General features: G+C 37.9%; 1 non-coding gene across 1 annotated transcript; it reads right to left on the reverse strand.

Annotated features, from left to right (window-relative positions):
- Positions 1-14,551: 14,551 nt before the first annotated feature.
- On the reverse strand, positions 14,552-14,655 carry LOC112761735 (small nucleolar RNA R71). Its single transcript, XR_003182115.1, has one exon. It is a non-coding gene; the product is annotated as a small nucleolar RNA R71 (small nucleolar RNA).
- Between the last annotated feature and the right edge of the window lie 2,093 nt (positions 14,656-16,748).

The raw sequence follows: 16,748 nt of genomic DNA on the forward strand, positions 1-16,748 counted from the left end.
GACAAGGAGCTCACGAAACGTCCAATTTAAGGACTTTAACTAAAAGTGCTAGGTAGGAGACAACCCACCATGGTATGAACGTTCTTTTTCAATCTTAGTTTTATTTTGTTTTGTTTTATTCTTAGTTTTATTTTATTCTATTTTTATTAGTGTTCATTCATAATGTCTGCATCAGCATCTGCATTCTGTATTTTGCATATTAAAAAAAAATAGGGGATTGACGTGCAAGCGTCTACGACGCGCACGCGTCGTATGTGTATGCGCAAATAGGCAGAAAGTTCTGCTGGAACGACGCGGGAGGTGTGCCTGGCGCACAAGCCAACCCACGCGTACGTGACCCCTGCATTTTTGCCAATCCACGCGTAAGCGTCCCTGACGCGTACCCGTGGGATTGCAAATGGGCGTAAACAGGTGCTTGAACAGAGAGTTCTGATGCCATGGTGCTGGAGCCGCGCGGGTTCTCACGCATACGCGTCTCTGATGTGTGCGCATTTTTTCACTTTCAGACCACCCACGTGTACGTGTGGGCGACGCTTACGCGTCGAATGGCCAACTCAGTTTTCGCGCGTACGCATGATGCACGCGTACGCGTCGCGCCCTATTTTTAAATTCTTACTTCTTTCTTCTATCTTTTCTCCTTCTTTCTTCCTCCCTTCTTACTTTCTTCTTCTTCATTTCTTTAACTTCTCCTCCTTCTACACTTTTGTTCTATTTTACTTAATTTATTTGCATACTTTCATTCAGTGCATTTTAATTTTGTGCATATTTTTATTTTCTTTTCTAAGTTTATTATTTTACCATTGGTGTTAAAAGTTCTTATTCAACTGTTGCATCTTTTCTTGAATTATTTTGGTGCTTAGTGTTGGTGCGGAATTTATAGTCCACAAACTAACCGGCAAGTGCACCGGGTCGTACCAAGTAATACCTCAGGTGAGTGAGGGTCGATCCCACAAGGATTGATGGACTAAGAAACAATGGTTAAATGATTTACTTAGTTAGACAAACAAAAAATAGTGTTTGAGAGTTCAAAACGCATTAAATTAAAGACAGGCGAATAAATAAGTTGGGAATAAAGTATGGAGAAATAGTTAAGTTTTCAGAGTTATCTATTTTCCGGATTGACTTTTCTTACTAACTATTTTAATCATGCAAGATTCAATTCATGGCAAACTATATGTGACTAGACCCTAATTCCTTAGACCTTTCTATTCTCCTCTAAAATTCATCAACCGCCAATTCCTTGGTCAATTAATTCCAATTAGGGGATGAAGTTTAATTCTAGTTTATGTGCCACAGAAACTCTAATTACCCAAATATAAAAGGATTATATGTCACGTATTCCGTTAAGTCCAGATAATTAGAATTTAGGAGAAATTGTTTTCAAGTAAAGAGCTTTTTCAAGTTATACAAGAACTCAATTAGAAAGAGGGTCATACTTCCGTTCCACCCAAATTCATAAGATAAAGAACGAAAACAATCCTTGAAATATAAATCAAGAAATGAATTAAAATAGAAAAATAATAGTATCAATCCATACAATAGACAGAGCTCCTAACCTTAACAGTGGAGGTTTAGTTGCTCATGACTCAGAGAGAAAAATAAGGATTCTGATAAAATGTATTTTGGCTCAGGCAGAATCCCTCTTTTATATCTAATCCTAATTAATTTAAAATCTATCTTATAAAACTAAAATAATATATTTTCCTATTTTAAAATTAAAGTTTAAATCTGAATTAACAATTGAATCAATCAGCGTTTTCTGCGTTTTCTGAACGTGGCGCATGTCATGCGTATACGTCAATGGTTGATGGGTGAAAATTAGATTTCCACACAAACTAACCGGCAAGTGTACCGGGTCGTATCAAGTAGTAATAACTCACAAGAGTGAGGTCGATCCCACAAGAATTGATGGATCAAGCAACTTTAGTGGGTGATTAGTTTAGTCAAGCTAACAGTGGTGAATGAAATGAAATTGAAGCAGCAGAAAGTAAATTGCAGAGAATGTAAATGGACAGAAGGTAAATTGGCAAAAGCTTAAAGAACAAGGAATGTAAATTGCAGAATCTTAAAGAGCAAGAAAAGTAAATTGCAGCAAATGTAAAGGAAATTGGGTGCAGGAATTAAATGAAGCAGTAAATCATGACTTAGAGCAATTGCAGAAAATTAAACTTGCTGGAAAAGTAAATCAGATTGAATCAAGAACAGAAATGTAACGTTGCAAAGAAGTAGAAGTCTAGAAGAGTAAATCAAGCTCAATGAAAACGAAACTGTGAAATTGAATTCAAGACTGAAATATGACAATTGCAGAAAAACAAAAGTGTATCAAAGAGAGCTTTCTATTCTATCCTACTCCTACTCCTACTGCTGCCTACTACTATTGCAATGATATGTAAGTATCTTGTCTATCTTTTTCTAGTAAATTTGTATCTAATTTGTTGAGTTTAATTAAGAATTAATTATATTTTAGCCACTATGGATACTATTTTGAGTTTTGTGCAATTTTATTTATTTTAGGTAGCATTCGGATGGATTTGATGAAGTTTCTGCAGAGAAAGAGAAGAAACCAAGGAGATGACCAGCGAATACCGACGCGGATGCATGGCTCACGCGACCGCGCAGAATGGAGAAGATCGCAATGACGCGATCGCGTGCTTGACGCAAACGCGTGGACTGGAATCTGCACAAATGACGCGAACGCGTGGACGACGCGGATGCGTCACATGCGCCACGTGCAGAAAATGCAGAAAAATGCTGGGGGCAATTTCTGGGCTGTTTTAACTCAATTTTCAGCCCAGAAAACACAGATTAGAAGCTGCAGAATGGACAGAACAAGTGGTCCCCACCCATCAACCAAGGATCTATTAATTAATTCAAATTTAAATTCAAATCTTAAATTAGGAAAAGATATTATTTTAATTTTTAGTTTTAGATATTAGATTTTAAATTTATTAGGATTAGTTATAAAAGGAAGAAGCTTTCCTTCCTTTAGATAGGTCCTGGGGAGGATCCCATTCCATCCCAATTTACAATCCTAGTTTTCTACTCTGAACTATGAGCAACTATTCATCCACTGTTAAGGTTAGGATCTCTGTCTATTTCTATGGATTGATTTTATTGCTTTTCTATTTTAAATTATGTATGGATTTATAATTTAAGAATTGTTTTCGCTCTTTATTTTATGAATTTGGGTGGAATGGAAGTATGACCCTCTTTCTATTTGAGTTTTTGTATAACTTGGAAAAGCTCTTTACTTAAACAACAGCTTGAAAACATATTCTCCTAAATTTTAATTATCTGGATTTAACGGGATACGTGACATATAATCCTTTTATTTTTAGGTAATTAGAGTTTTTGTGGCATATAAACTGGAATTTGATCATCACTCTCTAATTGGAATTAATTGACCAAGGAATTGGTTGTTGATGAATTTTAGAGGAGACTAGGAAGGTCTAAGGAATTAGGGTCTAGTCACATATAGTTTGTCATAAATTAAATCCTACATGATTAAAATAGTTAGTAAGAAAAATAATTTCAGAAAAATAGATAACTCTGAAGCCTTAAGTATCTTCTCCATATTTTCTTCCCAAAGTATTTACTTGCCTTTCTTCAATATTCTTTATATTGTTTAATGTCTTTTATATTGCATCTCAACATTATTTTCTGTTTGTCTAACTAATCCTATCAAACACTATTGTTGCTTAATCCATCAATCCTCGTGGGATCGACCCTTACTCACGTAAGGTATTACTTGGTACGACCCGGTGCACTTGCCGATTAGTCTGTGGTTATAAATTCCGCACCAAGTTTTTGGCGCCGTTGCCGAGAATTAATAGTGATTAACAACTATTAGTTGTTTGATTGATTGGATTAGATAGTTTTTCTTTTAATAAATTTTTTTATCATTAGTATTTTTTGAAAAAAAAATCTTTTTCTTTACGTTTATATTTTTTATTGTCCGTTACACTTCCTTTTTTTTTCTTTCGTTCCTCCCCTTCCCTGTTACATTTTCCTTCTTTTTTTCCTTATTTTAAAAAAAACGTTTAGCACAAATATTTTTTTAATTAATTTCTGAAATTAAGTTTGGTGTTTCCTAGTTAGTTTTATTTTAATTTTTAGAATTTTGTTCTTTTTCTTTGCTTTCCTATTTACCACATGGTGTGTTTAATCCTTTTTGGTGTTTTGTGCTAAGGAAAAATAATAGAGAGAGATCATATGGGTTACTACTTACACCTAAGTAGCGATTCATACTATGGTGGATGGCGTAACTATCCAAATTTTGGTTGGCAAAGTCAAAACCAAATAAACTTCAATGCTCCATGTTTCAACTACCAAGAACCATCATCTTTTTACCCATATCAAGAGCCACCATCAGATATTAAAGCTCCTCAGAAGAAGGGTGTTATGGAAGTAGAAACTCTTAATGCTATTCTTGCTCAGAACAAGCTTATGTCTCAGCAATTAAATCTACTTACTCAACAAATGGGTAGCATGCAAAATTCAGCTATCGACACCCAAAATCCTCTTCAAGAGGTCAATTACATGGGGAGTGCTCCTAGAAATTCCAATAATAATCCCTATTCTAAGACCTACAATCAGAGATGGAGAAATCACCCAAATTTTGGGTGGAGAGAGCAACCTCAGAGGCCACAAAATTTTAATTATAGTTCTCAGGGTGGGTTTCAACAGAATAATTTTAACAACCCCCAGTTTCAGTCATCTCAGCAAGCAACTTCTCAACCCCAACAGAACGATGATTTGGAAAAAATCTTGGCAAGTTTTAGACAGGAAACCAGAGCATCAATCAAGAACTTGGAGATTCAGATTGGTCAATTAGCCACAAAAATTAATGAAATTGATCAGAGCACCACTAATAGCCTTCCTGGTAACGCAATTCCAAACCCAAGAGAGGAAGGCAAGGCTATCACCTTGATAAGTGGACAAGTGGCAAGTATGGAAGCACAAGTTAATGAGGAGCCAGTTAAAAAAGATTGCAAGGTTATTCAACTGAGAAGTGGTAAAGTATCTGGCTCTGAGACCAAGGTCAATGAAGAGTTAGTTGAAAAAGAAAGCTACCAAGAGGAAGAGGTTGAAATTGAGGAAGCTTGCAAAGAGGTGGAAGAATTCAAAAAAGAACACAAGGGAGTGGAGCTTGCAAGACCTTTTCCAAAGCCGTCACCATCCAATACAACATTCAAGTGGGTAAAATTTCAATCCTTAACCCTTAATTTCCAACTTGAATATGGGCTACTGGAGACGGATGGTCAACTTAGAGCTCTTTGTGGCATTAGGAGTAAGAGGAAGATGGTTAGTGCTAAGAATTGTCAAGCAAGGTTCAATATAGTTGCATGCTCCGAATTGAAGTGCAAGAATTGGTGTAGAGCTCAATTGAATGGGTTTAGAAGATTGTTTGGATGTCTCTGTGAGAATTCAGATCAATTGCACCCGGTGGAAACAATGCTGATACACAAGAAGACGGGTGTAAAATCAAGGTTTGGGACCCTGAAATTCATTCCCACAATCAACACTCTTGGGGCCTTGTCACTTGCTTCAAAGGCTTTATGCGCCTAGTTTGGGATCCCGGTAGCCATTGGAATTACAAATATTGGTGGAGATTTCTGGATCAGTACAAGCACAAGCCACCATGACAAGAAGCTCACAACATGTCCAACTTAAGGACTTTAACTAAAAGTGCTTGGTGGGAGACAACCTACCGTGGTATGATCGTTCTTTTTCATTCTTAGTTGTTTTTCGTAGTAGTAGTTTTTACTTAGTTGATTTTTATTGAGTTCTTACTAATTTTCTGATCATGCAGCTATTTTATCATAGGAACCGAACACCTTAGGCTAAAAAAAAAAAGCACCCGACGCGCAAGCGTCGCTGACGCGTACGCGTCATCTAGGGTTGGGAGAAAAAAAAATTGACAGAGAGTTGCGCGGGAGTGGTGCCGGCATGAAGCCTTTCGCCCGAACAAGCCCACACGTGCATGTCACTCATGATTTTGGCACTTCACGCGTTCGCGTCACCCACGCGGACGCATGACCCGAAAAATCGACGTAAAAGGTGTCTGGACAGAGAGTTATGCTAGCTTAGGGGTGGAAGTAGGCTAAAAGCACAAAACTGCCCACGCGAACCCGTGGCCGACGCCGCGTCATTTGCATAAATAGCCATCCACGCGTGCGCGTGCATGACACGAACGCGTCGTATGAAAATTTGGCTCCCAAGCCATGTGAACAGAAAGTCACGCGGGCGCGCAGCTGGCTTCACGCGAATCGCACAAAATCCAGGGCACGCGGACACTTGCCTGACGCTAACGTGTCATTATGAAGAATGCGCGACGTACGCGATCGCGTGCTGTACGCGAACGCGTCGTTTGCGCCGCCCAGTTTTCTTTCTCTCTCTCTCTCCCAATCCCTATTCTCTCTTGTTCTTTTATCCTTTCCTTTTTCTTTCATAATAATATTTGTCTCTTTCTATTTTCAGTTCTTCTTTGCTTGAGGACAAGAAAACCTTTATGTTTGGTGTTAACGCTTCACTTAAGGGTTTTCTGTTTATTCCTATGGCACTAAAAGGGAGGCGAATCATTTTCACAAAGGAGCACAACCTGAAGAATAAAATGACCGCTCAGATTACTAAGGTGGTTGAGTTCCTTTCATTTTTTTTCTTCCCGCTTTTATTATGTATGTTCTGGTTTTCTGCTAGTTTGCTTTGTTTGCTGCATGATCCTTTATTAGTAGATTCATAGGTTATAGTTTAATTTTTCTGTTAAGTGCTTTAATTCTGAAAGATGTTGCATGTATTGCCCACTAAGCTTGAAATCAAAAAGAAAGAAGAACAGATGTAGTGCATGAGAATTTGAATTTAATTTTTAGAGTAGTCTCATTTACTTAGATGTGGTGGTATTTTTCTGTGATTCTGAATGCATGCTTGAATAGTGCATATTTTTTATAGTGAAGCTTATGAATGTTAAAATTGTTGGCTCCTGAAAGAATGATGAAAAAAGAGAAATGTTATTGATAATATGAAAAATCATAAAATTGATTCTTGAAGCAAGAAAAAGCAGTGAAAAACACAAAGCTTGCAAAAAAAATAATAAAAAAAAAAGAAAAAAAGAAAAAGAGCAAGCAGAAAAAGCCAATAACCCTTTAAACTAAAAGGCAAAGGGTAAAAAGGATCCAAGGCTTTGAGCATTAATGGATAGGAGGGCCTAAAGGAATAAAATCCTGGCCTAAGCGGCCCAATCAAGCTGTCCCTAACCATGTGCTTGTGGCGTGAAGGTGTCAAGTGAAAAGCTTGAGACTGAGCGGTTAAAGTCGTGATCCAAAGCAAAAAGAGTGTGCTTAAGAACTCTGGGCACCTCTAACTGGGGACTCTAGCAAAGCTGAGTCACAATCTGAAAAGGTTCACCCAGTTATATGTTTGTGGCATTTATGTATCCGGTGGTAATACTGAAAAATAAAATGCTTAGGGTCACGGCCAAGACTCATAAAGTAGCTGTGTTCAAGAATCAACATACTGAACTAGGAGAATCAATAACACTATCTGAATTCTGAGTTCCTATGGATGCCAATCATTCTGAACTTCAAAGGATAAAGTGAGATGCCAAAACTATTCAGGATTGCAGTTGTAAACCCCACTATAAGAAGAGACATGGGCTTAATCGAACTCTCATTCTCATGCAAATTCATATCCTAAGCTTATATTAGTTTTGGTTGCTTGAGGACAAGCAACAGTTTAAGTTTAGTGTTGTGATGCGTGAGCATCTTGTCTATCTTTTCCTAGTGAATTTGCATATAATTTGTTGAGTTTAATTAAGAATTAATTATATTTTAGTCACTATGGATGCTATTTTGAGTTTTGTGCAATTTTATTTATTTTAGATAGCATTCGGATGGATTTGATGAAGTTTCTGCAGAGAAAGAGAAGAAACCAAGGAGATGACCAGCGAATACCGACACGGACGCATGGCTCACGCGACCGCGCGGAATGGAGGAGATCGCAATGACCCGATCGCGTGCCTGACGCGAACGCGTGGACTGGAATCTGCACAAATGACGCGAATGCGTGGACGACGCGGACGCGTCACATGTGCCACGTGCAGAAAATGCAGAAAAATGCTAGGGGCGATTTCTGGGCTATTTTAACTCAATTTTCAGTCCAGAAAACACAGATTAGAAGCTGCAGAATGGACAGAACAAGTGGTCCCCACCCATCAACCTAAGATCTGTTAATTAATTCAAATTTAAATTCAAATCTTAAATTAGGAAAAGATATTATTTTAATTTTTAGTTTTAGATATTAGATTTTAAATTTATTAGGATTAGTTATAAAAGGAAGAAGCTTTCCTTCCTTTAGAGAGGTCATGGGGAGGATCCCATTCTATCCCAATTTACAATCCTAGTTTTCTACTCTGAACTATGAGCAACTAATCCTCCACTGTTAAGGTTAGGAGCTCTGTCTATTTCTTTGGATTGATTTTATTGCTTTTCTATTTTAAATTATGTATAGATTTATAATTTAAGAATTGTTTTCGCTCTTTATTTTATGAATTTGGGTGGAATGGAAGTATGACCCTCTTTCTATTTGAGTTCTTATATAATTTGGAAAACCTCTTTACTTGAACAACAGCTTGAAAACATATTCTCCTAAATTTTAATTATCTGGATTTAACGGGATACGTGACATATAATCCTTTTATTTTTAGGTAATTAGAGTTTTTGTGGCATATAAACTGGAATTTGATCATCACTCTCTAATTGGAATTAATTGACCAAGGAATTGGCTGTTGATGAATTTTAGAGAAGACTAGGAAGGTCTAAGGAATTAGGGTCTAGTCACATATAGTTTGTCATAAATTAAATCCTACATGATTAAAATAGTTAGTAAGAAAAATAATTCCAGAAAAATAGATAACTCTGAAGCCTTAAGTATCTTCTCCGTATTTTCTTCCCAAAGTATTTACTTGCCTTTCTTCAATATTCTTTATATTGTTTAATGTCTTTTATATTGCATCTCAACACTATTTTCTGTTTGTCTAACTAATCCTATCAAACACTATTGTTGCTTAATCCATCAATCCTCGTGGGATCGACCCTTACTCACGTAAGGTATTACTTGGTACGACCCGGTGCACTTGCCGGTTAGTCTGTGGTTATAAATTCCGCACCATGCAGCCTAAGAGAGCTCTCTTTTTCTGAAATAAATCTGATGCCTTTATATAAGCTTTACAAAATAAAATTGAAATTGAAAATAAATTACAACTCAAAATGAAATCCTATTCTAAGTGTGTCATGTGCCTGAGTGATGTTCAATGGGCTCTGCTTGCTTTGGAGCCTCAATGGGCTTTGAATCAGATCAAATGAACCAAAATTATGCTCCCAGGAGAACGTAGCGTTCATTTAGAGAATGGAGCATTCGGGTACCCACGCGTATGCGTGCTATGCACTTCCGCGTCCCTAGTGTTTTAGCTCATCGACGCGTACGCGTCACTTGTGCGTACGCGTCCCTTGCAACGTTCACAAAACGAACGCAGTGTTCATGCAATGAACGCTACCCCACGTGTACACGTCATGTGCGCTTGCGCGTAGGTGGGAAAATGTTGATTTCATGCTTCAGCGCCACCCACGCATCGGCGTGCTTCCTTCCAGATTCTCCATCGACGCGTGCGCGTCATGTGCGCGTGCGCATCAGTTGCAAAATTCCAATTCCAATTTTCAATTTGCATGAAAGCGTTCACTTATGAAACGTAGCGTTCTCTTTGCAAACGAACGCTAATTACATCAACGCATACGCGTCATGCACGCGTACGCGTGGGTCTTCAAAATTCCTTGCTCGACGCGTGCGCGTCTTGTACGCGTTTGCGTCGTGACGTTTTCGCGCCAGGAGCGCCCTCCCTTTTTAAATCATGGGCCACGCTTTTAAATGCGTGGCCTAAGGCTCTAAACGTGCTCAAACTTCAAAAGTATATCCAGAATTCTTCCTTTGAGCTTATTTTGTGCTTTTTGCTTCTTCTCCTTCATCTTTTCACCTATCATCAACCAAACAGATATATCAAAGCCTTAGCATAATCATCATATCTTGCATCATTCATATTATCAACTAAATCTTGCAAGAAATCTAATGAAAATGCATAAAATTACTAATGTATGATTGGGTCAAGACAAGCATGAAATTATCACTTAAACACTTACTTATTGTCTAAAAATGCATGAAAACTAAATAAAAACTAATGAAAAAGGCTTGTGAAACTAGCCTAAGATGACTTGTCATCACAACACCAAACTTAAATCTTGTTTGTCCCCAAGCAAGCAGTAAAGCATAAGGAAAATTAATGGAAGCAGAAAAGTGTATAAGCCCTTTATTGGAAGACATTGGATATTGATTAATGGGGTTTTCATGCATGGTATCTTATAGACTTTTATTCTGTGACTGAGACATCAACACTCCTTTGGATCCTTACTTGAATTACACCAAAAATGAGACTTGTTATTGCTTGGTCCTTAGTTTTTCTTGTTCTCTTTCTTGGCTGAGATTCATTGCTTGCTCAGGCTTAATGCTATGTGGAAAGGCAGCTTTATAGATTAAGCTTTTAGCCAGCATTCTCACCCCAGTTGGTTCAAGATGCTAGGTATTGAAACACCCCTATGGGCTTACTTGCTCAAGCTTCTCCTTAGCACACACATATCACAGGCAGTTAGCTTGTTTTGTCCTTTGGAAATTGATGCCCAGCACCTTTTTGGGTCACTAAATGCTTTGTCTCAAAGTAGCTCTTGATGGTGGACTTTCAGTTGGTGATGAGCGAATAATTTATACGCTTTTTGGCATTGTTTTTAGTATGTTTTTAGTATATTTTAGTTAGTTTTTATTATGTTTTTATTAGTTTTTAAATAAAAATCATATTTCTAGACTTTACTATGAGTTTGTGTGTTTTTCTGTGATTTCAGGTGTTTTCTGGTTGAAATTGAGGGACCTGAGCAAAAATCTGATTTAGAGGCTGAAAAAGGACTACAGATGCTGTTGGATTCTGACCTCCCTGCACTCGAAGTGGATTTTCTGGAGCTACAAAAGCCCAATTGGTGCGCTCACAATTACGTTGAAAAGTAGACATCCTGGGCTTTTCAGAAATATATAATAGTTCATACTTTGCTCAAGATTTGGTGGCCCAAACCGGCGTTCCAAGTCACCATAAAAATTCTGGCGTCAAAATGCCAGAACTGGCATAAAAGCTGGAGTTAAACACCCAAACTGGCACAAAAGCTGGCGTTTAACTCCAAGAAAAGTCTCTACACATGAAAGCTTCAATGCTAAGCCCAAGCACATACTAAGTGGGCCCGAAAAAAGATTTATGCATTAATTACTTATTTTTGTAACCCTAGGCTACTAGTTTTCTATAAATAAGACCTTTTGCTATTGTATTTTCATATTTGGAATATGCTTTCATAGACGTTTGGGGGCTGGCCATTTGGCCATGCCTAGACTCTTTTGTTCTTATGTATTTTCAACGGTGAAGTTTCTACACACCATAGATTAAGGTGTGGAGCTCTGCTGTTCTCATGAATTAATACAATTACTATTGTTCTTCTATTCAATTCACGCCTACTTCTTCTCTAAGATATTCATTCGTTCTTCAACTTGATGAATGTGATGATCCGTGACACTCATCATCATTCTCACCTATGAACATGTGCCTGACAACCACCTCTGTTCTACTAGCAATGGCTTGAATGCGTATCTCTTGGGTTTCTAATCTAAGATTGGAACCTTCGTGGTATAGGCTAGAATTATTGGCGGTCATGCTTGAGATCCGGAAAGTCTAAACCTTGTCTGTGGTATTCTGAGTAGGATCTAGGAAGGGATGACTGTGACGAGCTTCAAACTCGCGATTGTTGGGCGTGTGACAGACGCAAAAGGATCAATGGATCCTATTCCAGCATGATCGAGAACCAACAGCTGATTAGTCGTACGGTGACAGCGCATTTGGAACATTTTCACTGAGAGGACGGGCGGTAGCCATTGACAACGGTGAAACCCAACATATAGCTTGCCATGGAAAGGAGTATGAATGATTGGATGAAGGCAATAGGAAAGCAGAGGTTCAGAAGGAACACAGCATCTCCATACGCTTATCTGAAATTCCTACCAATGAATTACATATGTATCTCTATCTTATTTTTTGTTTTATTTATCTTTTAATTAACAATTCTCCATAACCATTTGAATCTGCCTGGCTGAGATTTACAAGGTGACCATAGCTTGCTTCAAGCCGACAATCTCCGTGGGATCGACCCTTACTCACGTAAGGTTTATTACTTGGATGACCTAGTGCACTTGCTGGTTAGTTGTGCGGAATTGTGACAAAGTGTGATTCACGTTTGAGAGCTCCAAGTCTTTGGCGCCATTGTTGATGATCACAATTTCGTGCACCAAGTTTTTGGCGCTGTTGCCGGGGATTGTTCGAGTTTGGACAACTGACGGTTCATCTTGTTGCTTAGATTAGGTTCTTTTCTTTTTATTTTCTTCAGAATTTTTAAGAATGAATTCTAGAGTTTCAAGGTGATGTTCTTATCATCACACAAGCTAATTGATTCTCATCAATTTAGCCGTTGAATGTAATCTCCTGCTGAAGCTTGGCTAGCCATGTCTAATCTTTTTAGACTGAAGCTTTAGACTAACATTGCATGATTGCTGGAATTCTTATTAAAAATTTTGAATCCCTTTATTTTCTTTTCCACTCAATTTTCGAAAAATCACAAAAAAATTTATAAAACTATAAAAATAAAAAATATTCTATGTTTCTTGTTTAAGTCTAGTGTCTAATTTTAAGTTTGGTGTCAATTGCATGTCTTTATTCTTCTAATTTTCGAAAATTACATGCATCATGTTTGTCATTGATCTTCAAGATGTTCTTGATGATTTCCTTGCTCTGATCTTTAAATTCTCTTGTTTTGTGTGTTTAGTTGTTTCTCACATGCATTTTTCAAATTGTTATAGTCCTTAGTATACAAACTTTTAAGTTTGGTGCCTTGCATGCATTATGTATTTGATCTTAGTTTTCCATGTTTAATTGCATTTTGATTGTTCCTCATCATCAAAATCCAAAAATTTTTCAAAATTACGTCGTTTCAAGTCAATAATACAGAGAATTGAAGATTCAGAACATGCAGCAGAGGAATTACACAGAAAAAGCTGGGCGTTCAAAACGCCCAGTGAAGAAGGAAACTGGCATTTAAACGCCAGCCAGGGTACCTGGCTGGGCGTTAAACGCCCAAAAGGGTAGCATTTTGGGCGTTAAACGCCAGATTGGATACCATTCTGGGCGTTTAACGCTAGGATGACATAAGAGGGAAGATTTTGTTTTTAATTCAAATTTTTTTCAAGTTTTCATAAGTTTTCAAAATCAAATCTTTTTCAAATCATATCTTTTCAATCATATCTTTTCAAAATAAATTTCTTTCCATTTTTTTTACTATTTTCGAAAATACTTGCTAACAATTAATGATTTAATTCAAAATTTTCAAGTTGTTACTTGCCTATTAAGAAAGGATCAAATTTTAATTCTAGAATCATATCTTTTAATTTCTTGATTAGTCAAGTAATCAACTTTAATTTTAAAACTTTCTTTTTAAATTTGATTCTCAATCATATCTTCTCAATCATATCTTTTTCAAAATTAAGTTTCAATCATATCTTTTTTATTTCTAATTTCAAAATCTTTTTCAAAAATCACTTAATTTCTTTCCCAATCTTAATTTTCGAAAATCATTTACCAAATTTTCAAAATTTCTTTTAATTATTTCAAAATCTTTTTAATTTATTTTCGAAAATTCTTCCCCTCTTCTCACATCCTTCTATTTAAAGGACTAACACTCCTCCACTATCAACAATTCAAACTCTATCCCTCTTGATAAGTTCGAATTCTTCTCTTTCTACCTTCTTCTTCTATTCTTCTTTTCCTCTGACACTTCAAGGAATCTCTATACTGTGACATAGAGGATTCCATACTTTCTTGTTCTCTTCTCTTTCATATGAGCAGGAGCAAGGACAAAAGCATTCTTGTTGAGGCTGATCCTGAACCTGAAAGGAACTTGAAGAGAAAGCTAAGAGAAGCTGAAGTACAACTCTCTATAGAGGTCCTAACAGAAATTTTCAAACAAGAAAAAGCCATGGCAGCCGGAAACAACAACAATGTCAACAATGCAAGGAAGGTGCTTGGTGACTTTACTGCACCTACTCCTGACTTCTATGGGAGAAACATCTCAATCCCTGCCATTGGAACAAATAACTTTGAGCTTAAGCCTCAATTAGTTTCTCTGATGCAACAGAATTGCAAGTTTCATGGACTTCTAATGGAAGATCCTCATCAGTTCTTAGCTGAATTTCTGCAAATCTATGACACTGTCAAGACCAATGGGGTTGATCCCGAGGTCTATAGACTTATGCTTTTTCCCTTTGAGAGACAGAGCTAGAACATGGTTGGATTCACAACCGCCTGAACTCTTGGGAAAAGCTAGTCAATGCCTTCTTGGCAAAGTTCTTTCCACCTCAAAAATTGAGTAAGCTTAGAGTGGAAGTCCAAACCTTTAGACAAAAGGAAGGTGAATCCCTCTATGAAGCTTGGGAAAGATACAAGCAATTAATCAGAAGGTGTCCTTCTGACATACTTTCAGAATGGAGCATCATAGGTATCTTCTATGATGGTCTGTCTGAACTGTCCAAGATGTCATTGGACAGCTCTACTGGAGGATCTCTTCATCTGAAGAAGATGCCTGCAGAAGCTCAGAAACTCATTGAAATGGTTGCAAATAACCAATTCATGTACACTTCTAAAAGGAATCCTGTGAATAATGGGACAAATCAAAAGAAAGGAGTTCTTGAGATTGATACTCAGAATGCCATATTGGCTCAGAATAAAATATTAACTCAACAAGTCAATATGATTTCTCTGAGTCTGTCTAGAATGCAAGCAGCAACAGGCAGTACCAAAGAAGCTTCATCTGAAGAAAAAGCTTATGATCCTGAGAACCCTGCAATGGAAGAGGTGAATTACATGGGAGAACCCTATGGAAACACCTATAATCCTTCATGGAGGAATCATCCAAACCTCTCATGGAAGGATCAACAGAGGCCTCAACAAGGCTTCAACAACAATAATGGTGGAAGAAATAAGTTTAGCAATGGCGAACCTTTTCCATCATCTTCTCAGCAACAGACAGAGAATTCTAAGCAGAGCCACTCTGAATTAGCAACTGTAGTCTCTGATCTAATTAAAACCACTCAAAGTTTCATGACTGAAACAAGGTCCTCCATTAGAAATTTGGAGGCACAAGTAGGTCAGCTGAGCAAGAAAGTTACTGAACTCCTTCCTAGTGCTCTTCCAAGCAATACAGAAGAGAATCCAAAAGGAAAGTGCAAGGCCATCACCATAACCCACACGGCCGAACCTGGAGAGGAAGAAGAGGTATTGATCACCACTGAGGAGACCTCAATGGACATCCACTGGCCTCCATGGAGTTCCCTCATGAGGAACCATGGGAATCTGAGGCTCACACTGAGACCATAGAGATTCCATTGAATTTACTTCTGCCATTCATGAGCTCTGATAAGTATTCTTCCTCTGAAGAGGATGAAGATGTTACTGAAGAGCAAGTTACTAAGTACCTTGGAGCAATCATGAAACTAAATGCCAAGTTATTTGGTAATGAGACTTGGGAGGATGAACCCCCCTTGCTCACCAAAGAACTGGATGACTTGACTAGGCAGAAATTACCCTAAAAGAGACAAGATCCTGGAAAGTTCTCAATACCTTGCACCATAGGCACCATGACCTTTGAAAGGGCTCTGTGTGACCTAGGGTCAAGCATAAATCTCATGCCTCTCTCTGTAATGGAGAAACTAGGAATTTTTGAGGTGCAAGCTGCAAGAATCTCATTAGAGATGACAGACAATTCAAGGAAACAAGCTTATGGACTTGTAGAGGATGTCTTGGTAAAGGTTGAAGACCATTACATCCCTGCTGATTTCATAATCTTAGAGACTGGGAAGTGTATGGATGAATCCATCATCCTTGGCAGACCCTTCCTAGCCACAGCAAAAGCTGTGATTGATGTTGACAGAGGAGAATTGGTCCTTCAAGTGAATGAGGACTCCCTTGTGTTTAAAGCTCAAGGATCTCCCTCTATAATCATGGAGAAGAAGCATGAAAAGCTTCTCTCAATGCAGAGTCAAACAAAATCCCCACATTCAAACTCTAAGTTATGTGTTGGAAGGCCACAACCAACCTCTAAGTTTGGTGTTGGGAGGCCATCATCATGCTCTGAGTATCTGTGAGGCTCTATGAGAGCCCACTGTCAAGCTATTGACATTAAAGAAGCGCTTGTTGGGAGGCAACCCAATTTTTACTTATCTATGTTAAATTTCTATTTGTTATTTTATGTTTTCTGTAGGTTGATGATCATGTGAAGTCACAAAAACAATTGAAAAAGCAAAAACAAACTGAAAAACAGAATGAAAAATAGCACACCCTGGAGGAGAAGCCTACTGGAGTTTAAACGCCAGTAAGGGCAGCAGAATGGGCGTTAAACGCCCAGTCTGGCACCATTCTGGGCGTTTAACGCCAGAAAGGGGCACAAACCTGGCGTTTAATGCCAGAAAAGGGCAAGAAGCTGGCGTTAAACGCCAGAAATGGGCAGCAACCTGGCGTTTAATGCCAAGATTGGCAGAAAAGTGCGTTTTGTACGCCACTTGGTACTAGG

Source organism: Arachis hypogaea, chromosome 16 (assembly GCF_003086295.3).
Source record: "Arachis hypogaea cultivar Tifrunner chromosome 16, arahy.Tifrunner.gnm2.J5K5, whole genome shotgun sequence".
Lineage (NCBI taxonomy): Eukaryota > Viridiplantae > Streptophyta > Magnoliopsida > Fabales > Fabaceae > Arachis > Arachis hypogaea.